Source organism: Ursus arctos, unplaced genomic scaffold (genome assembly GCF_023065955.2).
Source record: "Ursus arctos isolate Adak ecotype North America unplaced genomic scaffold, UrsArc2.0 scaffold_24, whole genome shotgun sequence".
In the NCBI taxonomy this organism is placed as follows: Eukaryota; Metazoa; Chordata; class Mammalia; order Carnivora; family Ursidae; genus Ursus; species Ursus arctos.
This window is the reverse complement of record NW_026622919.1, coordinates 27169530-27195626: the sequence shown is the minus strand read 5'-3', so window position 1 is coordinate 27195626 and position 26097 is coordinate 27169530. Positions and strand designations below refer to the sequence as shown.

At 37.4% G+C, this 26097-nt stretch overlaps 1 long non-coding RNA gene across 1 annotated transcript in view; it reads right to left on the bottom strand.

Annotated features, from left to right (window-relative positions):
* LOC123001803 (uncharacterized) overlaps positions 1–26097 on the bottom strand; it is a 186150-nt gene that overhangs the window by 127611 nt on the left and 32442 nt on the right. The window contains exon 3 of the long non-coding RNA XR_008961204.1: positions 10165–10350. This is a non-coding gene — a long non-coding RNA (uncharacterized LOC123001803). The remainder of the gene's footprint in view (positions 1–10164; positions 10351–26097) is intronic.

Genomic DNA, 26097 nt, shown 5'->3' with positions numbered 1-26097 from the left:
GTCATTCAAAGCTCTTGTTTGTTGATTTTCGGCATAGATGATCCATCTATTGCTGAGAGCGGAGTGTTGAGGTCCCCTACTATTAACATATTATTATCTATATGTCTCTTTATTCTGGTTAAGAGATGGCTTGTGTATCTAGCTGCTCCCCTGTTGGGGACACAGATATTTATAGTTGTTAGATCCTCTTGTTGGATACACCCTTTAAGAATAATATAGTGTCCTTCTGTATCTCTAACTACAGTCTTTAGCTTAAAATCTAATATGTCTTATATGAGAATTGCTACCTCAGCTTTCTTTTGAGGTCCATTGGCATGAAAAATGGTTCTCCATCCCTTCACTTTCAGTCTGGATGTATCTTTAGGTTCAAAATGAGTCTCTTGTAGACAGCGTATGAATGGGTCATGTCTTTTTATCCAATCTGCAACCCTGTGGCGTTTTATGGGAGCATTTAGGCCATTCACCTTGAGAGTGATTATTGAGAGATAGGATTTTAATAATGTAATGTTGCCTGTGAAGTCTTTGTTTCTACAGACTGTAAATTTCTGTTCTGTATCATTCTTGGAGTCTTTTTACATTTATAGAACCCCCCTTAATATTTCTTATAGGGCTGGCTTGGCAGTCACATATTCTTTCAGTTTCTGCCAGTCTTGGAAGGTCCTTTTCTCTCCACCCATTCTCAATGACAGCCTTGCTGGATAAAGGATCCTTGGCTGCATGGTCTTCTCACTTAGTGTTCTGAATATGTCTTACCAGCTTTTTCTGGCTTGCCAGGTCTCTGTAGACAGGTCTGACATTATTCTGATGTTCTTCCCTCTGTACATGAGGATTCTTTTCCCCCTGGCTGCGTTCAAGATTTTATCCTTGGATCTAAGATTTGCAAATTGTACTATTATGTGACGTGGTGTTGGTCTGTTCTCACTGATCTTGGGAGGGGTCCCCTCTGCCTCTCAGACAAGAATGCTTGTTTCCTTTGCCAGAATTTGTTTAAATATCTCTTCTAGACCTCTCTCTTTCTCCACCCCCTTGGGGATGCTGATGATTCTGACACTGGAACATTTTACTGAGTCAGTAATCTCGCGTATACTAATTTCTTGAAATTGGAGTTTTTAAAGCCATGTTCCCTCTTTTTCCTTCTTTTCTATCATCTCATCTTCCAACTCACTAATTCGTTCTTCTGCCTTGTTTACCCTGGCCATCAGAGCATCCAGTTTAGACTGCATTTGATTCATACCATTCTTAATTTCTGCCAGATTCGCTCTCATTTCTGCCCTTAGAGATTCTATATTCTCATTAATATTTTTGTTAATATTTTTTTCAAGCCTACACATCACCTTGACCATTGTTACGCTGAACTCCATTTCTGACAATTTGGTTATATCCATATCCATTAGTTCTGTGGCAGAGGCCACAGTCTCTGTTTCTTTCCTTTGTTGGGGGTTCCTCCTCCTTGTCATTCTGATGAGGTGTGGTTGCGGGTATGTACAGAGCCCAAATTATTGACCAGGACCCAAGCAATGTGCACTTGTTTTATAGGGACCTTAGGGATGTGGGCTTCTTGATTTTTCAGCCTGCCTTCTGGAGGGAGGGGCCTGCCATGCTGATACTCAGGCAACCCTGTTTGGGTAGAGTTGCCCCATCCCCTGAGAGAGGGGCTGGGGATGGGCACAATATGAACCGGTATTTCCGGGCTTTTGTTCTCTGGTGGCTTTCCCTGGTGGCTTTCTTTGATTCTTCTGAGAGTCAGAGGAGTAGTGGCCGTATCCTAGCCTCTGTCTCAGAACAGAGAGACCGCAGTCTGCTCTCCATGAGCTCCCCTGGCCACCTTAACTCTGTTTTCGTCGGTGCTGCTAAAAACCCCACAGCGTCCTGGGATGTGCGCCCCACAGCCACTCTCCCAGCCCTTGCTTCCAGGGCTGGCACATCTCTGTCCTTTGTGTTTCTAACACTGCCAGCCGCCCCTGGTTCCCACGAGTGCTCCCAAGCTCCCTGTTTCAGTGTGGTTCCCGTGCTCCAGAGTGCCAGTTTCCAGTCTGGTCGCGCGTGCGCTCCTGAGCTCCTGGTTTCAGACAAGTTCGAGTGCATGCTCCAGAGCAACCGGTTACAGTCTGGTTTCCCAGCGGCTACCGGTCCACAAGTAGCCCGCTCCCCAGTGCAGGAGGCTACTGCTTCCTGGTGCCCAAGTGGGGCGGCTCCCTCCCCCTTCCATTTATCTTCCGATATCTGTGAGCAGATTCATGGCTCCCTGCTTCATACCTCAATACACAGCGCTGGAGATGTTTATTTGTAGAGATCCAGATGTATCTTCCTGCATCTCAGGCTGATTCTGTGGGTGTTCAGGATGGTCTGGTACCTATCCGGCTCGACTCAGGGGACCAGCTGAAAAAGGGGTCCCCTACTCCTCCACCAGATTTCTTCTTTCTTTCTTTCTTTCTTTCTTTCTTTCTTTCTTTCTTTCTTTCTTAAGATTTTTATTTATTTATTTGAGAGAGAGAGAACAAGAGGTGGGGAATGGCAGAGGGAGAGAGAAAGAGAAGCAGGATCTCTACTGAGCAGGAAGCCTGATGTGGGGCTCAATCCCAGGACCCAGAAATCATGACCTGAGCTGAAGGCAGATGCTTAGCTGACTGAGCCACCCAGGTGCCCGAGAACATGGTTTTCAATGCAGTCTGACCAGTGCAGTGTGGTGAGATGACTGTCTCCCTTCCCTACAGACAGAATTGACATGAGGGGTCCTGTTACACTACTGCCTCACAGGGGGTGCTGTCAGTGTAATCTTCACTTTTCATTTGTTTATCACATTCTATTAACTACTTTTTGGTTAAGTCATCTCTGTGCGGAACATGAGGCTCCAATTCACAACCCTGACATCAGGACTCCCATGCTCTACTGACTGAACCAGCCAGGTACCCCTCTATCACCTGCTTTTGAGCCAGATCTATCCCAGCTTCTTCCTAGACAGCTGACTATTTTTAAAGGGCCAAATTAAAATATTTTAAAATACACTCTTGCAAATCTTTTCTTCAGTTACACCAGATAATAAATATTGAGATCTCTGATTGTCATTGTATGACTTAGGTATTCCTGACACTACACAGACAGCCTCTGTGTGTTTGATATGCTTGCCTTCTGTGTGCCCTCATGTCACTGAGAAGCAAGTTGACTGGGATGCAAATAGAACTCACTGAGGGTGATTGTTCGGGCTACTTACTTATGTCATTTTTTATTCATTCATTCATTTATTCACTCAGTATACATTTTTTGAAAGCCAGTTATGTATGAGAGAGTGTGTTATGTACTAGGAACATAAATAAATAGAAAATACGTCCCATATCCCCAAGGAATTCACAAATGAATGGGATACAAACAAAGGAACAAAATATTATGATGTGGATAAAAAGTAACTAAGACAGTGTAAAGGAGATATTTCTAGAGAGAAGAGATTGATGTTTTTCTCTTTCCAGCAACATAGTGCCTGACACAGAGAAAGCACTAAATGCATATTTTATGAATGAACATCTACTGTCCTTAATAATAAACAACATGTCATTTCATTAGGGAATTTTCTTCTGCAATAACAACTTTAAATCCCTCACATTTTTTGAACAGCGATAAGCAAACATTCCTACCACATCTGCTGAGGAGTGTACCATCCCTTTGCCAAGAACTGCTGTTGAAATATCATCAACTATGGTCAGGTAAATCAAAATTTAGTTTTTTACACCTACTCTGTGCTCTGGCTCCTTTTTTTTTGCCAAAGGCACAATGTTTTTAACTGGGAATAGGCACAAAACGCCACCTGTGCTCCAAGATCTTTACATTTATATCCCACACTTCAAAATGATAAAGGGTACATTCCCAGACGGTTCTTTTACTTGTGTTGCCCTAGAAGGACTTCTTCACATTTTGTATCAGTCAAGACATTTAAGTACAAACAATAGAAACCAGCTTTGGCTGATACAAGAATAGAACGAATTCATTAAAATGATATTGGGCACATTACCAAACAGAGGGGACAGCTTTAGAACCAAGCTTTATAAACAGACACAGCAGTGGAAGCCAGGTATCAACCAGAACCACGGCCAAAATCATCCACCAAAAGCAGTAGAGTGAAGACGAGCTGAGCAGTGGATAGATCCCAGTGCTTGCACCAAGCACTTCCTCTGCACACTTGATTCTGTTTTGTCATTGGTGCCCCTGGAAGCTTAATCTGTTGTTGCTTCTATTTACCTTACCAGGATGGACCCCCTTTGATTGGCGAAACCTGGGTCATGTGCTTATCTATATCTTCGTATCAGGAGGCTGAGATAAATGCAATCTCTTCCACCTACAAAGGCTTATAATAGGAGGGTTTTTCAAACATGAATGGGGTTCAGATGCTGGAGAGTCCAAGGTGGGGAAAGCAAAAGAAAAATGTCTGATACCTACTTGTCCTAAGTGAAGTATGTGATAAAGAAAAAAAGAAGATTATAATTTTTTTGGCAAATAATACCAGAACAAAAAATGGAACAGAACATTCCAGAAAAGCATACTCCCTAGTTATGCTAGGTATCAATATAACAAATGCTGTATATCCCTCTCTCTCTTCAAAGGGTGTTTCTATGTGTCATTAGAGGCATCTCCATACACAAAACACATTCCCTTAAAACTCATAATTCTTGAGAATTTTCTGTGTGTTGTGGAAAGTTGTGGAACCTTCATGGGAAGAGGTACACACTTATGTTATGAGTAAGTATTCCACGTTCACTGTAGACAATAGAGAGGGCGCAATTTTGCAAATAGAAGGAAAAAAATGACACATGATTCTGCCACACCCAGACAACCATCGATACCAGGAATGATTGTCCTTCTAGACGTGCATACCCATATACGTATTGGGCTTCTATAGTCATAATACAGAGTTTGTATGTATTTGTGTGTAAGTTTATGGTTTATAGCCTCATACAATATGTTGCTTTAATCCTGAATTTCTAAATTAACAACTTATTAACTGAGAAAACATTCTCAATATTAAAGCTTCTGTATTGCTTCTATATGAATATTTCCCCTTTTCTTTTCATTCTCTATCATTTTTTAAATTGCCCACTCTTGAAATTTTTAATTTGTCTCTGCCTCCTCAGGGGGGAAAAAAAAGTCTTTTTGATATTTTCATCTTGTATGATTTTTGCATACTATCTCTGGACATTTTTATTTTCTTAAGAGGTATTACTCAAAATCAGGTAAAGAAACCAGTTGGCATTTTCACATAATTGGTGAGATCCTCAGGCAAGAAGATAAATATAACACATCCCCTGCAGGTTGCTGAAACATTTCCCTCAGTGTTCATACCCCCAAGGTACTGAGATGGGCTCTCAACCTTCTTGTTAACCAGTAGCAAACCCTACCTATCACTACTGCAGGGAGTAGCTGGGTTTTGACACCTTGGACCCTTTTGAATTTCTAGGAGGTTGGACTTTCTGGAAAATGCTGCTTTCCCTCCCTTCTCTACTCTTCTCTCACTAGGGTGTGTTAATAAGGGCCAACTGGTTTCCTTATATGAAAAGAGAGTGAGTCAGTTCAAGAACAACTGTTTATAGTCTAGTAGGATGAGGTTGTGTTGCAGTCAGTAAGATACTCATATTAGCTGAGCCTCCGTTTTCTCATCTGCAAAATGGGGATAATAATACAGACCTCACTGGCTTGTTGCATGTACACTGCTGACCCCATAAACAGTAATTCACTTGCAGTAGTATTTAGGCCAAAACGATGTTAACATATACTGGATCCATAGATACTCACTCCTGAATATTTCCAAAATTCTCTTACCTGTTGTTTGCTTTTTTAGCTTTTCATATTTACTGTGGGTTCTCCTACATAGCTAATTTTAAAAATAAGGAAAATAGTACTTACCTCATCTTTGCCCCATGTTAAGGATATATACAATATATTAAACTGAAAGGTATTAGAACCAACATCCTCTCACCAAGTTTTGCCTACGCAATAATCTTTCAAAATATTAGCTGTTTTTCTCCACAAATAGGACATTCAGGATTTGAGTTTTTCTTTTTCTTTTTTTCAATTTTTTAACTTAAGCAGCCTACTGCTTCATAACCCCTGCAACTTAATAATAGCTATTGTTTGTATAATGCTTTAAGTTTAAAGTCTCATTTAAGCCAGTATATTATCTCTGCTTTGTGTGTTTCTAACTACAGATTTGTTCTCGTTTCCCTAAGTTGGTTAATGAGAAATGGCTTACTTACATTTCTTTGTTGGTTTCCTATAGATGTCTTTATGTAACATAGCTATATACGTAAAAGTAAATGCAATTAAAATTTTTTTCACCGAAGTTAATATTAAGAACATAAAAATACTTCCAGGAAAAATGAACTAAGATCCCTATATAATTTAGCTAACTAGTTCCTGTGATCATAGGGGTAAGAACCGGCAGGACCAATATTCGAACCCAGGACAGTGTGATTCGAGAATCTGTCCCTTTTCTAATACTTCATGTTAGTTGTCACTGGACACTAAACAGTATAACAAAATGCCCTTCATAAACTAAATGAGGGCAAAACATCGCTACATCCCTCACACCGTTTTAACATAAAAAATAACTACCTTAGAATTTGATGATGGGTATCAAAAGTCTTTGAAACATACATGTCTTTTGACAATTATCCTGGTGAAAATGCTAACTGAATATAACCATAAATATATGTCCACAGCAATCTCAGAGTTGTTCATAATACCTGAGGCAGTCATGTCAGCCCTGGAACTCAGCACTTCTCCACTTTCCATCATAGCACTTCAATAGGCTTGTCTGTGCTACATGGTTATTTGCATTCGCATATTTGGTAGCCCTTTCCTTGATCTTTTTGTGAAGGCTTCGCCTGATCCATAAGTGCACCCTAGAGCAACCCTGCCAAGAAGGGCTGCGTGTCAGAAGCAATAGAGGTGATATTGGAAAGGTTCCTGTGACTAGCATGCCTGATGCTACTCTAATGCTTAAAACTTTCTGGTGATTTCCAATCAAGTATGGATGAAGATTCTTATTTATTGGGGCGCCTGGGTGGCTCAGTTGGTGGAGCATCTGCTTTCAGCTCAGGTCATGATCCTGGAGTCCAGGGATCGAGCCCCATGTCAGGTTCCCTGCTCAGCAGGGAGTCTGTTCTCCCTCTCCCTCTGCTCCTCCCCCTGCCCCTTCTCTCTCTCACTCTCTCTCTCACAAATAAATAAATAAAGATAAATAAATTTAAAAAATGATTCTTGCTTATCTAGACCTGCCTATGTCTTTAGCCCTGTGGAACACCACCTGTCTTTTCTGAGTCCCAGCTTTACTGCACCATCAATTCTTAAAATGCACTAATGCTCCCTCCACCTCAGAGTATTGGCAAGTGCTGCCTCTTCTACCTCAGAAAAGCTCCAGCATTCTGCACCCCTTTTGCCTTGACAAGATGCTTTCTTATTCTACAGTTCTCAACTCAGGAACTAATTCTTCTTGGACAAGTCTCTCTAAATTTGAATTGCTGATAAACAAATATTTCAGGTGAACAAATACTTTAGGTATTTTGGTATAAATATGCCCCAAATATTGTATATAATGTTTTGTATTTGTGACTGTATCTCAAATCAGAATAGATCTTCCTCGTAAATACTTTCTTAACAACTTCACTTTGAATTTTTGGCCATTATCATCATTCTAGTCATGTATATACATAATTATTATCTCTTTCTCCCTGCCACTTTGAAAGCTCTATAAGAAAAAGACTACGTCTATTTTGACCACCATCCTACCCCATGTGCCAGCACAATAAAAGGAGAGTAGAAGGGTTCAATGAGTCTTCTAAGAATAAATGAAAAAATTAATAACATAAAAATACCTAGGTAAAGGTGAAATCACAAGCTAATAGTGAAATATTTTTCATGGGATGAGAGAGTACATCTTGCATTCCTTTAATCATTATTGAAGTAATAGTTTTAGTTATTATTATATTAAACATTTGTTGAGTATTCTAGTTCAGATACTAATTAATTTGAACACCAATAAGTACTTTGTGTGACATTATTTCTTTTAATCATCATGACAACTCTATGGGGTAGTACATTATTAACACTTTTATAACATGAGAACGCTAAGAATTAGAGAAGAAATGTCATTTTCAACAGTCATACAGCTGGTATGTTGCAAGCTGGATTGGAACCTTTGAGTCTAATTCCAAAGCTGGTATGTTTAATAACTGTGCTATTTATGTGTCATACTCAGACATACTTTTTGCAAGAAGTGGTGCTTAACTAGGCTTCCTACTTAGGGCAGCAGAAACTCCATTCTTTAATACATATATAAATACTATCCAACAAAAGCAGGAGTGTGTGTGTCTGTGAATGCACGTATATACAGGTACATATGGTTGCACAGAACTAAGGTTTTGTTTTGTTTACTTAAGAATTTTAGGGAAGCTATCCAAAGTACTTGTTGAGAATAACTGTAGTCATAATCTACAAAACTATTATATGCACCCATCAATCCACACATACATATGTACACACACCCTGGAATATCTACAGCAGGAGAGGATGACTTTGTACTTATTATGTACCAATGAAGTTGTGACTCTCGATTACATATACGGAAAGCTGTTTCCCACTAAAAAGACTTTAAGTTTCACATACTTCTCTTTTCTCTAAATTTAAGTCAACCCTGTGATTTCTGATACAAATTTCCTTAGTACAAGTTAACTTAAGGTTACCGACAACTCAATATTATGTTAATTGTTTTTTCCTGCTATGTATCTTGGTGGGAAAAAGATTATTCTAGATTATTTATACTTTGGCCATTAAAAGAAAGAGTTATCACTGTTTTCCTTGTGAGGAAAATCTAGAACTGGGTGTCGGAGCTCACCACATATCCTTTAACATTTGTTTGATGTCAATTCGAGTCACATGAAGCAACACACATTTCCTAACATGAATGGTTAGTAGATTTGAACCCCCTAAGACATGAGGCTAAGTCAAGGTTATGATCTGGAAATAAGGCAGCCAATGATATGAAAGCTCCCAAATCCCCAGTTGGACTACACTCTATCTTGGCATTGATGTGGAATATTATTTGCCTAAGTGTGCATATGGCATTTATTTAAAGCAATAATAAATAACAGATTCAGAGTTCCTCTGTGGGAAAACTGCCAATTTTTTTCTGTGAGTATTTAGTGCATCCAGGTACTAAAAGTGTTCAAACATGTTATTTTATTAAGACTTGGTCTCTTGCCAAATGAGAGTAATTTTAGCTTAGTTTGAATAAATCTTACCATATAGTTATTTAGTTATGAAGGAGATGTTAAAAAAAAAAAAAAAGAAAGAGAGAGAGAGAGATCATAAACCTCTCACTGAGTTGAGGGAACCAAGTGAGTTAAAACCATACCTCTAATAAAAAGAGAAGGCCCTGAAGGGTTTCAGAGAGAACAGCACTTCATACAGAGTGCTGTATGCTATGTGCTCCTTCCGTGTCTGTGTGCCTTGTGCTGTTCATTCCATGTGACTCTTCTGGATGCTGTGTGACACATGGAATTAAAAATGTCTAATAAATATAAATTTTGCTGCTCAAGGCTCATAATAAAAATGATTATCATTAATGTGAGCATCTACATAAGAATAAATTATTAGAGCCAGGAGAGAGAGCTTGATTCTCAGGCCAACTGCAGAAAGGTATTCTACCCTCTCTTTGCCATCTCTGAAGAGATAGAGAACATCTTTGATTTTGAAATACACCTGAGAAAAAAGCAGCATAGTTTGAATATCTTTTGAACTTTCCTCAAAATTGATTAAAGGCAAGGAGAGAAATCTTATAATTTGGGTAAAATAAATAAATAAATAAAAGAATGTAAACATCTCACCCTAGGAGGCAGTAGTTTGGTTGAAAATAGTTGCCGGGTGCCATTTATTTTGCAAGGGGTTATCTCTACAGCACAGCGGGACCTGCCCCTTCCAGGAGAGAAGGGCCCTTAAAGCCGCCATTGGCTGCAAATTAGGTTATAGAGGTATTAATTTATTAAATACCAAGAGAAAATTTTAGTTAATACTAGAATTTCAACACACTAACATTACCCAGTTTCTCTGGGAAAGACTATTGGATTCGGTATAGTCCAAAAGGTACCTTCAAGTTAGGAAGTGGTTAAGAATTCAACTTACCTTGGGGCGCCTGGGTGACTCAGCCCTTACGCAGCTGCCTTCTGCTCAGGTCATGATCCCAGGGTCCTGGGATCAAGCCCCACGTCGGGCTCCCTGCTCAGCTGGAAGCCTGCTTCTCCCTCTCACACTCCCCTTGCTTGTGTTCCCTCTCTCGCTGTCTCTCTCTGTCAAATAAATAAATAAAATCTAAAAAAAAAAAAAAAAAAAAAAGAATTCAGCTTACCCTGCAAAATGTGATCACTGTAAATGCCGGAAGTGACATCAATTGCCCAAGCCTATAAACATTGGCAATTTTAGGCCCCTGCAGGTAAATATTTACTGCACAACTAGCCAAATTACTTTTGTAGATATGTAAGTACAAACACCCCTTAGCTGAGAATTTAATGAGTCAGTTCTGATACCAGCAGAGTAATGATCCATGAATGATATATGTCAGGCAAAAATCCTAAGTTTAAAGGCTGAGAGAAAAATTTCTGCTGTGGAATTTTGTTAGGATGGTACCAGGTTGAGAATTAGATAACATGGCATGGCTTACACCTTGTTTGTTCACAGAGCATTGAATATTTTTATGTATTTGACTTATTTTCTGCCTTTCAAGATATGTGAAATATAAGGTGAAATGTATCTATTCATTAAATTGTTAGTTATGCTACTAATTAAATTAAATGTATTACACTACCAATTGAAAGTCAGTATGATGAATGCCATGTTAACTTCCAAAGAGGATTCAGTTGGAGTTCCTAGGAAAGAAATCTAATTCAGGGTAATGACATCAGGAAATTTACCAGGAAAATGTACATTTAATCATGGATTTAATAAACAAAACAACCCGCCCCCAAAACAAACACTTTTAAGAAGGTTTAACATGTTTCCAGCAAGGGAAACAGTACAGGCAAAGTCATGAAAAGGCAAATATAATGAAATGCAAGCAGTAGAATGTGGTTGAACCCAAACCCAAATATCCATGTTAGGGACTGAATGTTTGTGGTCCCCCTCACAATTCATATGTTGAAACCCTTCCCCCAAGGGCGATAGTATGAGGAAGTCAGGCCTCTGAAAGGTAATTAGGATTAGCTTGAGGTCAGGAGGATGGAACTTTCATGAATGGGATTGGTGCCCCTGTAAGAATCCTAAGAGAGAACTTGCTTCTCTCTGCTCTCTGCCATTTGAGGATACAAGGAGAGAATGGGCACCTGTAACATGAAAGAGGACTCTCACCAGAACCCAACCATGCTGGCACCCTGATCTTGGACGTCTAACTTTCAGTGCTGTGAGAAATAAGTTTCTGTTGTTTAAAGACACCCAGTCTGTGGTATTCTCTTACAGCCTGAATCCACCAAGACAATCCATGAGTTCTTTTTTTTTTTTTCTTTTTGTAAAGATTTTATTTATTTATCTGACAGAGATAGAGACAGCCAGCGAGAGGGGGAACACAAGCAGGGGGAGTGGGAGAGGAAGAAGCAGGCTCCTAGCAGAGCAGGGAGCCTGATGCAGGGCTCGATCCCAGGACCCTGGGATCATGCCCTGAGCCAAAGGCAGATGCTTAACAACCGAGCCACCCAGGTGCCCCTTAAAAGGAGAATCTTGCAGTCACATTAAAGTGTCCTAAGTGCATGTGCGTGTGTGTGTGTGTTTGTGTGTAAATTAATATATTTTTTCTCAAAATCAATATGGGTAATATATTCTTTTTTATTTATTTATTTATTCATTTTAGTTATGAAAGTACTCGATAGATATTAGCTGGTACAGTAGTCCCTCGCTATCTGTAGAAGATATGTTCCAAGATCTCCAGTGGATATCTAGAACCCTGGATAGTACTGAACCCTACATATGCTATATTGTTTCCTATACATACATACCTATGATAAAGTTTAATTTATACATTAGGCGCAGTAAGAGATTCACAATAATAATAAAATAGAACAGCTAGAACAATATGCTGTAATAATAAAGTTATGTGAATTCGGTCTCTCTCTTTCTTTAGAAATATCTTCCTATACTGCACTCTCTCTTCCTCTTGTGATGCTGTGAGACAATACAATACCTCCATGATGAGAGGAGGTCAGGTGAATGACACAGACATGTGATGCAGCATTAGGCTGCTGTGAACCTTCTGACAATTTGTCAGAAAGAGTATCATCTGCTTCCAGACCCTGGTTGACCATGGAAAGCAAAACCACAGATGGAGGTGGGGGGGGGGGGGACACTAGTATATTTGTTTCACTACATATTAGGCACTGTATTGGGGTTAGAAAGAAAAAGGTGAGTAAACAAAAGTTGATATCCTGAAGGAACTACACGTAATTATTTGGCAGTTGAGCTGATTCCAAGTTGAAAAGTTCTTGCCTATGTCAGGATCCTACTCCTGCTTTGTTGAAATAAACTCAGAGCACATTTTTCATAATTGCAGCATAAGTGACAGCTTCCTACCCTCTTGAAAACAAAGCCAAACTCTTCACGCTGGCAAGCAAGAGTGATGATGTGGCAGGTAGGGGAATAGCAGAGGGCCAGAGAAAGATTTATATTGCTTTTTACTAAATTTGGATAAAAGTTCAATAGGAATTAAATTCTTTTCCTCTAAGTACACTGTGGGGAATTATGGAAGACAAGGCTAAGCTATGCTGAACTTGGCAGCGTATTTATTGTTTTATAGATTTCTATTCAGGGAAGGACACAACCAGTAATGCACTTGCCACCGTTTCTCATCTATTTCGTCTTACTTCTGAGTGTGCAGATCCCACTGCATGTATCTGATCGAATTTAAGTTTTATGGCCCTCCAGATTTAGTGGGAATTTGAAAAACAAATTAAGTTGTACTTTTCAATTTCAACCAACAAGAGGGAACATATTAGGCGTTTGATATAAATGACCTGCCCTATTCAAAATTATCTTTTAGTTTAGGTCAGTAGTTTTCAACCTAGGGTCACTTTATCTCCCAGGGGCCATTTGGCACTGTCTGGAGACATTTTTGGTTGTCACCATGGGGGATGTTGCCGGCATCCAGTGGGTAGAGGCCTGAGATGCTGTTAAACATACTCCAGCATACGGGCCAACTGTTTCTCAACAAAGCATTATCCTCCCCACCATCAATAGAGCCAAGTGAAGAAATTGATGGAGACGAGGCCTGAGGGACGAGGAAGTGCATCACCTGTGTTTCTGAGTCAGTTCAAAATGAATGGTGTCCCCCCCCCCCTTTCTTTTACTTCGTTAACTTTTCCTCTTTGGTTGTGGACTATTTAACATAGACTACTTGAAAATCTAGTATAAATGTAGATACGTGCAGACACTAATTTATGGTGATAAAAGGTACAGTATTAACAACAATACTTCTAAAATCAGACAGAACTGAAGTTGAGATCTAGTTCTGCTAGTCATTGACGTTGTGCCCATGGTTATAGTACATTCCTATATCTGAGTTCTCTTATCTTTTAAAATGTCTGCTATAAAACTTATCCCATCGGGTTTTGTAAAAATTATTCGAAACAGGACTATGATGGAATAACTTGTAGCAGACCAACACCCTCACCCAGAACAACTAGAAAAGCTGAATAAAAAATGTATACTTTTCAATGTGTTAGAAAGCTGCCAAATGGGTTAGGGGTTGAAGGCCAAGATCTCTGAGAAAAAGAAATTTATTAAGGGGAGCCCTGAATTCTGCATGCTGATTTTCTCTCTGGGATAGTCAGCGAATTAATTACACAGTGGCATAAGATTCAGAATCCAGGCAAAAGCCAGCAGAACTTTTGACAATTTCACAAGATTGGGATGGTAGAAATTGGAATTTGGGGCTTTCAGAGCAAGGAGGACTTAAAGGAAGTGAGGCAGAGAAGCAAGGCAGACACTCTAAGTTTGCCCATGGAGGCATTTGTCATACATAAGATGCAGTGTGAGGGCTTAAGAAATCCTGCAGAAAGGGGCTGAAAGTCTAAACAGAAGTTTTAATAGTCTTGTACTCCTCCAGGGAGAAAAAGTGGACCTCAGACCTGCCAAGGAGGAGGGATATAGTAGGTTAAATACTCCTTAAATGCTGCACCCTAGAAACAAGGGAGAGCAAGAGTTGGACTGAACCTTCCAAGGTCTGGGTCTGTGGCTCAGAACGGATTACTAGAGCCTGTGCTAGGGGTGGAGGGCCCAGAGGAACCTGTCAAAGACTTAGTGAACAAGGGGGTGTCTGTACAGGACTAAAGGCAATTGCAGCAGTGATGTCAAAGCCCAATGGAATGAGGAGGAAAGGTGCCTACTGCAGTGGGAGTGTCAACTTGTAGTCCAGTATGAGGCACCAGAGCAAAAGCAAGGTGAGCAGGGTACTATGCAGATGAGAGCATCAGGGCCTGAGGAGTGTGAGGAAGCCTCTTCACTGGGAGGCGGTGGTGGAGACAGATGTTTGTTAAATACAACGGGGGCTGATCAATTAAGTAAATAAACTGAGAGTGATGTCAGCCAGGCTTCTCACTGTCAGAGAAACAAATTATAAAAATAGGAAGGGGAAAAGCCAAAAGACTCCTGTGGTGTTAAATTATAATTAGAAGTATTAAATTACAATTGGTGTGAACTCATAGTTCATATAAATGTGTGAGTATGGAAGTATGTGTTTCTGAGTAATATGCATGTGTGTATGTATATATATACACATACACACATGTATATATGTATAAAGGTAAAATAAAAATATCTGTTATATCTATATTATGCATTTTATATTCATATGTGTGTGATATATATAATGCACATGTATTTAGGCACACATTTATATGTGTATAAACATATGGGAATGTGTACATATATACATATGCATATCTATATTTATATTCTCTCTGTCCATTGAGAGGACCTAGGAGCAGAGACATCTCAATGTCAGTGAGCACTCAGCATGCCTGCATTGTTGATTTCCTTCAAGGATCTTAGAAGTTTATAGAGAAATGATTTATAGTAGGACAAAGGCAGGAAAGCACAAGATCTTATGCTAGAAAGTAGGTGAGACCTCAAAGAAAAAGACACACAAATCAGCTTGAAATGAACTCCACTTACTAAATCTGAGAAAACCTGAACATTGGCATAAGTAATGATGGTATCAGATTATAATCCAGTGAACAAAATCAGACAAAAAGTTTACATTGGTATAAACAAGTGGATAAGTAAAGTAAGTAAATAAGTGGTAAAGTAAATGCAGAAAAGGACATTTTTCTTCACAGAAGAATGCAACTATACATGTAATAAGAATGGTCAAGTTAGAGAAATCACAATTTGGCAAATATCATAGAAATAATTAGTTTAGCCAGAAACACTGACAGTCAAATGAGTAGGTAAAAGTCTGTAAAAGTAAGTAAATTAGTAGGTAAAAATCTGATGAGGAATGGAATTTTTACAGGGTCTCAGAATACCTCCCCACAGGGTATTTATTAGTTACGAAAAGAAAAAGAGTAGTTTTGCTGTGGATAAACATTTTAATTACCTTTAATCAAGTGATTAAAATTAATATTATCAGAAATAAGACAAATCAAAATTGTGTAGTAGTAGAGAAGTGACAATGAGAAGAACACGACATTGGTTTTATGATGTAGTTATTGAGAACCCATAACTCAAATCTGATGCACATAAATTCCACCTGAGGGACATTCTTCAAGATAACTGGCTGATCATTTTCAAAAGTGATGAGGTCATGTAAGTCAGGAAAATTTAGAAATACTCTTTCAAATTAAAGGAGACCACAGAGAATGGGCACTAAATGCGAAACATGATTCTGGGTTGGAAACTTTTTCTACAAAGGATATTATTTGGGCAACTATAAATTAGATTGTTGTTGTGTACCTATATATATATATATATATTTTTTTTTTTATTTTTTTTTATTTTTATGGATGCATTGTGATTATGTAGGGGATGCACTTGTATGTAGGAAAAACACACTGAAGTATTTGGTGGTAATGGAGTACTACGGTGGCAAGAAATTTACCCTCAAATGGTTCAGGGATAAATGGTTTTTTATACTGTTCTTGCAACTTTTCTGAAATTTTCAAATTGTATCAAAATAAAAAGAAAACACCAAAACAAAAACACACTCACAGGTAGATCAAATTGTGTTCAAATTAATTATATATAAAAGAAGGAATTTCTAGAATAAAAAACACAATAAAACTCAATAATTGGGTTTAAGAATACAACAGACATAGTAGAAGAGAGGATTATTTATATGAAAAATAGTTCAGTAGAAAATATCCTGACAAAAGCATAAAGGTCAAAAATGGCAGAAAATACAGAAAAAAACAAACAAACAAATAGAATACAGTGGGAGAAAAAATATACATATTTGTAATAGAAAACTTTTTAAAAAATATTTATTTATTTATTTGACCCAGAGAGAGAGACAGCAAGAGAGGGAACACAGCAGGGGAAGTGGGAGAGGGAGAAGCAGGCTTCCCACTGAGCAGGGAGGTGGACGAAGAGCTAGATCCTAGGAAGCAGATGGCTTAATGACTGAGCCACCCAGGTGCCCCATAATAGGAGTATTTTTTTTTTTTTTTTTTAGGATTTTATTTATTTGAGAGAGAGAGAGAGAACACAGCAGAGGGAGCAGCAGATGAAGAGGGAGAAGGACCCTGGGATCATGACCTGAGCCAAAGGCAGACCCTTAACCGACTGAGCCACCCAGGAGCCTCCATAATAGGACTCTTTAAAAGGAAGAAGAGAAGGACTTAATTTAGAACAGCAATATTTGAAGAGATACAAAGATTTTTTTAAGATTAATGAAAGACTTACAGCAACAAATCCAGGATGGAGTATAAACCCCAAACAATGTAAATACCAAATCAATCCATGTCAAATCAGTCAAAGAAAGAAAGAAAGAAAGAAAGAAAGAAAGAAACTACTCAAAAGAGTCACCAGAGGGAAGAAAACAATACTGTACTTCAATGAAACAATAATAAATCCAATAGCTAGATTCTCTACAAAAATAATGCAACACAAAGGACAATTACATGATATATTTAAAATGCCAAAAATTTAGAATCACACAGAATGCAAAGGTGGCCTAGAGTTTTCTCTTGATCTGGCAACATATATCCTTAATTCATTAAAGTTCATTTACAGTCAGTATTATAATACTTGACACTTAGTATTTCATGCTACATGGAATCAGAAAAATACAATTTCTATATTTAATCAAAATATAATATTTGATGATACTCTTCGTAGTAGCATTAAAATTCAAACACCTAGAATTAGTAAGATAAATGTGCATTGTATCTTAATGTATACAAAACTGCTACACAGAAATCCTTAGAAGTTACTGAAAGAGGGGGAAAGGTTGTAAACAAATTGTGGTATAAATCATGCCCACACATTGGAAGACTCAATATTGTAAAGTTGTTAATCACCCTCCTCCATTTCTTTGTAGATTCACTAAAAACCCTTCAAAGTCCTACCACTGACAATTTATCAATACTGACAAGCTGATTCTAAAATTTTAACGTAAAGAGCCAATAACAGAAAAGATCATCACCTGAAAGAGAATAAAACTAGACCATTTGCATGAGCAGGTATTGACACTCATTTATAAAACAACAGTAAAGACAGTAGTCTTGGCACAGAATAAATAGACCAATAGAATTAAAGAGAATCCAGAAACAGAACATGCATATGCAATCATTTAATTTGTGACTAATATGAAACTGTAGGACAGAGAAAGAATGACCTTTTCAATACCTCCCTATAAATATCAATCTATATTTTTCCCTATCCATATAAAAATATCATGGAGTATGTAAAAGTTTTACACCATATATAAAAAAATTCCTACTGTACATTTAAAATATAAAAGGTAAAAGAATAAAGCTTTGATAAGGTAATAGAATATCTCCATGATCTTAGACTAGGTAAAGACATCTTTATCAGGACACAATTCAGAGCCATAATACCAAAATATGAAAAAAAATTAACTACATTTAACTAAGAATTCCTATGTATTAAAATATAACATTTAAGGAATAGAAAGCCATAGAGTGTGTGTATGTGTATATATATATACACACATATCTGTATATATCCATATATATATATATATATATATATATATCTGTAGTATATATATGTAAACGGAAACACTTAATAACTTGAACAGGCTCCACTTCAAAAAAGAGATAAAAGTTCTCAACCCTTGATATATAAAGGTAAATAGTACCAAAGGTTGATGTCGTGCCAATGGTAGAAGTGTAAACTGATACAACCATTTAGAAATCTCTTAAGGTATCTACTAAAGTTGAACATGTATGAATGTTCATAGTAACATATCACTTTAAGCCAAAATTGTAGAAATACTCAAGTGTTCATCACTTAGGAGAGTGGATAAGTCACCTATGTAGTATTTATTCAGTGAAGTACTAGAAGAAATAAGAATTTAAAATTATGTCTAAACACAAAAACATGAATGAATTTCTTTTTTTTTTTAAGATTTATTTATTTATTTATTTATTTGCCAGAGAGAGAGAGAGAAAGCCAGCGAGAGAGGGAACATAAGCAGGGGGAGTGGGGGAGGAAGAAGCAGGCTCCCAGCGGAGGAGCCAGATATGGGGCTCGATCCCTGGACCCTGGGATCATGTCCTGAGCCGAAGGCAGACGCTTAACGACTGAGCCACCCAGGTGCCCCAAAAAAACATGAATGAATTTCTTAAGCACATTGTTGAATGAAAAATAAATTCACACAATCATAGATCATATATATTCTATGGTGATCGAAATCAGAAGGGCAGTTACTATAGCAGAGGAGTTAACGATTGGAAGACAGCATTTGGTTGCTTCAAGGGTGCTACTGATGCTCTACTTCTTAATATTGCTGATTGTTAAAGAGTGTGTATATTTTGTGAAAAATCATGAGCTCTTCACTTTGGGCATGTATTTTTCTGTATATATGCTGTGCTTCAATAACATTTATTGAAAATTAAATGTAATAATTCATTTAGTATTTTTAAACCCATCAATGATGCAATAGTATAGATACTGGGACACACTAAATGCCCAATAAGTGGTCATTGTTACTACTATTATTATATTTCTTCAATTGATATACAGCAAAACACATGTGGATGCACTTCTAAATAAAAGAACAGGTTTTCATAAGATTTGAATGGAGACGTTCTATTTTATAAGGTTTTGAGCTTTGGTGTTTGATCCCAATACGTAATTTTCTCTTTTGCAAATCTGTGTTTTGTTGGACCATTTAGGGGCAATTGTTTATGGTCTGTTTCCGTATTAGCTGGGACGTGAAGCTGACCCGCATAATCAGAGAGGAGTAGCTGATTGAATAAGTACACTCAGTTTGTTGTGATGAATCAAATGTCCAAAACTCCTTTAGGTTTTCAAATGAAAGCTTTCATAACAGTTGACTGCTAATGTTGGCTAAACATTTTCTGTAGAGAAATATCAAAATTACATGATCTCTTCAATTTTTAACAAGAAAATGCTCAGTAAAATCTCAATTACCTCAGAAATTGTGGAAAGTTCAAACAAAGCATAGGCTCAAGTGAAAAATAAAAGTTAATTTAAGTATTCCTTTGATTTGTCTGTTTGGATAAGATGGAGTCTCTGTATATGTTTGGAATTCTAATAATGAGAAGAACGTGCAGTTTTAATTTGTTGGGAGATCATTTACCAAGCACTTTAATAAGTTACCTACCAATAAGGCAGCTGTTACATGTTCCCAGACCAAACTGCCAGCTGATTTGTTTATAAGCTAATGAAACTGTAAAATCTAACAAGACCAAACTTGGTATGTTTGTTAAACTGTTTAAATAAAATTTAGAGGAGAAAAATCTTGGGAAGACTATAACAGGTAATAGTTGAACCCTCTAAGGGCTGATGTTGAATTGCCTCATTCCCTCAATTCTACGTAATTCTCCTCTTTAAATGGAGTTGTTTTGTTTTTTTTTCTTTAAAGATTTTATTTATGTGACAGAGAGAGAGGCAGCAAGAGAGGGAACACGAGCAGGGGGAGAAGCAGGCTTCCTCCTGAGCAGGGAGCCTGATGTGGGGCTGGATCCCAGGACCCTGGGATCATGACCTGAACTGAAGGCAGATGCTTAACGACTGAGCCACCGAGGCACCCCAAAATGGAGTTGTTTTTTTCCAAATATAAAAGTTGTACACACTTTAAAGATAACTTTAAAAAACTGTTAATGATAAAAACAAGTAAAAATTTCACATTTCATTACACAATGCAACCACTGTTAATAGTTTAGTGTAATTTCTTTCAGTCAATTCTGGATATACTTGTAAAATTGAGATATATGTCATATATAATTTTAAAACTTTGTTTCACTATAATATTCGTGTTTTAGTGACATTATAATTTTCTCTAAAATTTTAATGAGTTAATAGTATTCCATTATATGGTTATATAATTATTTTTTGGTGCATTAAATACTATTGCGTATAAAACTTTTTTTCAGTATTGCAATTTTGTCTTAATTAAAAGATTATAGGAAATAAAATCATTGGGTCAAAGTGTATTAAAATTTTGAATATTTCATTTTGATTAATCCCTTTAGAGGATCATTTCCTAAACTGATCATGGAAATAAGATAGAATGTTGACTTTTGTATTTCTATATTTAACAAAGATATTCAGATATTGTGCACAAGGTGTTACCTCTGATCCTTTCTACATATACTGTGTATACCTGTTTGTTCAAAAGCACATAATTTAAGAAAATTGTTTTTCTTAAACCATTTTATATTACTCCACTTGCTTTTGGAGTCAAGAACAATACTATATTACAGTCACATTTAAGATCTTTATCTATTTTGATATTAAAATATGCAGGTAGCTGGAGAGAGAGTTGATAGCTGGATAATAGATAGATAGATGGATAAACATGAAGGACAGATGATTGGATTTCCCTGCCATCTGCCATTTAGTTAAGAAGACCCATGGAAACCCTCTCTGAGCACACCAGACAGAAAGGTTTTATAAAGACAAAGAGTCTTTGTGGCTCAGTGTTTGCAGATAAACCATAAATAATTAATATTACTGCTCTTCAATTTTAAAATTTTTGATTGGTAAGTAAGGACCACTTTATGACATTTACACGTGAAGCTAAAGTATGTGAAATCTTCTACAGGTATAGTAGGGGTGAAAGGGGGAGGAGACACTGGAGAACTTAAACAGGTTTTACTTTGGTCAAATACACATTTTAAAAAACCACACTAACAGCAGTGTGGTTTACCCTCTGGATTTAGTGTCCTAGCGAGAGAGGGAGTAAAGGTAGAGTGAGCCAGGGGCCAAAATCATAGAATTACTGTTCATTTCTTGGCAGTGTATTCTGATTTTAAACAAAACACTCGAGAGGGAACACAGAGACACATGAGGTGGGATATGTGAAACAGCCAGAGTCACTGGTGGGAGAACACTAATGTAAGAGAAGCTGACTTTTCACAATAACATTGAGGCATTTGTCTAATAAGTGCCTTGGTTTGGGTTCAAGAATAATTTGTCTTATTTAAAGTCTTTTATACACATGCCATGGTTAGTTCCATCCAAAATCTTAGGTGGGGTTTGACTGCTGGACAGATGGCACTGTTTTTCACGCAGTGTTGGTGCTCCTTGCTGGCTCTGGGGGCAAGTTGGGAAGCAGGCCACACTGATTAGTATTTTTCCATTCCTAATAATGGCTGGGCACATCTGCTGCTACAACGTGAAGGATAGAAAAAGGATTCAGCATTTTGTACAATCTCCCGTCAGAGCTTTAGGAGGGAGAGTCAGCTAAATAGTTATCAATTATCCAAACAAATCATCCTTTTTTTTTTTAATCTTTGCAGTGTTCTTCATTAGCAAGAAAGGAATGCAATCTTACTTTTTATTTATAAGCACAGTGGTTCAGTTAAAAACTGAAGCAATCTCATAACACAATCGTGCCCTTATCTATAAATCTGAACTTGGTTTTAATAAAACCTTACTTGTATACACTATGCAGATTTTCATTCTTCATTATAATTAATATTAAATAAAACATTACAAAATAGCACCATCCCTTTTCAATAGCTTGCACTGACTTAATATTTACCATGAGTAGACCTGACACATGGTAAGATTTAGCACTTGTGCATACACACTGCCTTTGCTTGAAATAATGAGTAATCATAATACCCTTCTAAGTAGGGTTTTGCACATTAAAAAAAAAAAACACCTATTGATACACTAATGTCTTCTTTTTTATTTATTTACTTTTAGTCCAACAAAGAGCTTTCCTATAATAAAGAGCAGAGTGTTCTCATTACATATATATGGATATGTAATATATAGAAGGATATATATATATATACATATATAGTATATTAAGGTCTCAATGAACAAGTCAACAATCCTGAAATTCTTCTTTTTATTTGTAGGGTTAAATCACCTATGAAGGGTCTATTCAGGTGGAAGACATTAGATGCATCTTAATGATAAAACCTTTTACAAAACAAGTAAACACCAATTACTTTTTGATCAACACCCACTCGATACATTATTTTTTAAATAACTTTCTAAATTTTCAATTTAAAAATGCCTTGAAACCCTGGATAAAGAACACCCGTTTCTTATCATTGAAAATTCCACTATAAATTAAGAAATCAACATGCCTGTCTGTCTTATATAAATTTTTATCATGTGTCTGCCATCCTAGCGTGTGATCTATGGTAGAATATTCATAAAGTTATATTTTTTGAATCTGCAATTCTGAGAATCAGACTCTTGCATTTTCATTTATAACAGTTCTGAAACCAAATGTGTGGGTTTTTTTCCCCCCACAGCAGTCAATTCTCCAACTGCCCTGACCCCAAGTGAGTGATTTACAATTCAATTATGATACTACTTGGAATTAGCACAAGATCCCACAGTTTAAGGAGGGTTCTAATGTTTAAGTTCATTTTCATAGAACTGTCCTCCACATTAGATACCAATCCTAAGTTCCAGCCTCCCACACTGAAGACCAGCGTAAATTAGGGGTTCCCATGACCTCCCTTTGGGGTTTGATAATTTGCTATAACTACTCACAGAACTCTGATAATTATTTACTGTTACTGGTTTGTTATGAAGGATCATAATAAATAGCCAGATAAATATGGGGCAAACAACAAAATGGTCCTAGGCACAGGAACTTCTGTCCCTGTGGATTCAGGGTGCACCATTCTCCCAATATGCAGATGCATCCACCAACACAAAAACTTTCCAAACCCCAGAATTCAGGGTGTTGTTTTGTTTTGTTTTGTTTTAATGGAGGTTTCATTACACAGACAAGATTGTTTAAACCATTAGTCATTCATGATTGAACTCGACCTCCAGGCGCTCTTCCCTCCCTGGAAGTCAGGGGATGGGGCTGAAATGTTCTGACCGTCTAATCATGCCTTGGTCTTTCTGATGATCAACCCCCAATTGGAGGTGACTAGTGGTCCCCAGCCACCAGTCATCTCATTAGTATACCAGACACTCATTACTCTGGAGATTCCAAGTGTTTTAGAAGCTTCTAAAAGGAAGGCACTAGAAACAAAGACCAAATATACATTTCTAATTATATCACATAGATTTTAACCTTAGTGAAAACAGTTAATATCATCAGGCTCTCTGGAAGGTAGTCCTTTGACCTCCTGCTTCCATGCCTGCATTCTTTTTCAAACCATTTACCTTATAAATAATACACAGGGCAAAGACCCTAAACCGTGAAAAAGGAGACCTAGATTTTAGTCCTTCTATTGCCTTCCTATTTAGTCCTTCTATCTATCAACTGAATGATATTGGACAACTGTCATTAACCAATGAGGTTCAACATCTTCATATGCAACACATGTAGAAAACTGTATAATCCTCAAGATCCCTCAAATCTAAGACTCTATGATATCGTGCCCTGTTGGATGAGACAACTCTCAAGAGTGCACACGGTTCAAACAAGCTAGCAGTACTTAAGATACAATATGAGTTTATTACTGAAATAATATGGTGTTCCTTTGTCCTGGGATCACAATAAAATGCTAAAGATGCCAGGTAAGTTTAATTTCCAAATAAATGATATTTTTTTCTTCTGTTCTCTTGAATTTACTGCTTATGTATTCAAGACCATATCAAGATTCAGGCAAGAGGTATTCCATAACTACTTTGATATATGAAAAGTAAAAGGTAGTTAGTACCCCAAACCAAAGGACTGATGGAGTCAGATGGGTGCAAACAGAAGCTGACCAAACTGCGTTGTAGACATGTGATGTTGAGAAAGGGATGTAAGTCACAATGTTCAAAGACCATAAGAAGTGTCAGTCTAATTCAATGTAAGAGCAACATAAAAAGAAGTAGTGGAGTCTTACCAGGTGAGTAGAGTACAGATGAGGAAAAATGGAGTAAGCCATAGTTAGAAGTCTGGGCTGGCAGGGGGTCTTTATTCAGGGGATCTTAGTGGAGATTAGCCCACTCACAAAGTGCCCTAGGAGAAGTAATTATATGGACAAAATTGACATCCTGCTGTATGATAGAATAATGGTGGACACATGTCATTATACATTTGTCAAAACCCATAAAATTGACACCAAGTGTGAACCCTACTATAAACTGTGGACTGTTGGTGATTATGATGTGACAATGTAGTTTCGTTGATTATAGCAAACATACCATTCTGGTGTTGGATTTTGATAGTGGGAAAAGCTGTGTGTATGTAGGCAAAGAGGCTTGATGGGAAATCTATGTATCTTCTGCTTGATATTGCCGTCAACTAAAAACTGCTCTTAAAAAACGTCCACTTTTTAAAAAATCACACCCTGTTCTTTATAGTCAAATAATTCAGGAAGACCTGGGGGAAACGTAGGCATCTAGCAATTGACCCTGTATCCCAAATGTAACTGTAACAAAGAATATTTGGAAAATAACACAAAAGATCATGGCTATGAGCATGGACTTTGGAGCTGAATTCCATAACTGCGAATCTCGTCATGATTTCCTGCTTGAATTGAAATTAAATTGAGAGGTGCCTGAGTGGTTCAGTCGGTTACGCATCTGACTCTTGATCTCCACTCAGGTCATGATCTCAGGGTGGTGAGATTGAGCCCCACAGCCCCACACTGAGCTTTGTGCTGGATGTGGAGCCTGCTTGGGATTCTCTCTCCTCCTTTCCCTCTGTTCCTCCCGGCTTGTGTTCTTTCTCTCTCTTAAAAAAAAAAAAAAATTAAGAAAAATGAAAATAAATTGAGAATATAATGGATCTTCAGATAAAATGCACATATTGAGTGGGAAAAGTTCAGTGGGTTTTGCTATTAGAAGAGAGTAAGGCAGAGTCAAGTGCCGATGAGAAAAGAGCACTAACCACTCACTCTTCTCAAGAAAAGAACTGAAGGGCATAAGCTAATGTTGTCTGACAACAGTATAGACCTTAGATATACCTTAGCACAGGGCAAATAAAGCCCAAATTTTTTTAATATGAAAAATAATAAGTAAAAATGTTTTATAAAATGTGCCAGGATATTAGTACAATAGTAATTGGAAAACCATACACTTGTTTTTGTTTCCTTTGTTTTTTCCAGTGGGGGGACACTGTTTTGTTTGTTTGTTTTTTATAGAGGGAGAGAGAAAGGAGGGAAAGGGGTAGAAAGAAAGGGAAAGAGAATCTTAAGCAGGCTCCATGCTCAGGGTAGAGCCCAAGATGAGGCTCGATCTCACAACCCTGAGATCATGACCTGAGCCAAAATCAAGAGTCAGATGCTTAACCAACTGAGCCACTCAGGCGCCCCCTGAGTGATTTTATAAAGTGCAGCTAGAAATATATAACATTTATACTTTAGTGAAAATGTTGTCCTTTTCTTTTCATGTTGCAAATTAGAGCATGTATTTATGCCTCTAAAATTATTGCTAAGTTATAAAAATTATTACTAAATTCCTCAAAAGTTATTACTAGCATTAGAGGCTGTACTTATGTCTTTAAAAGAA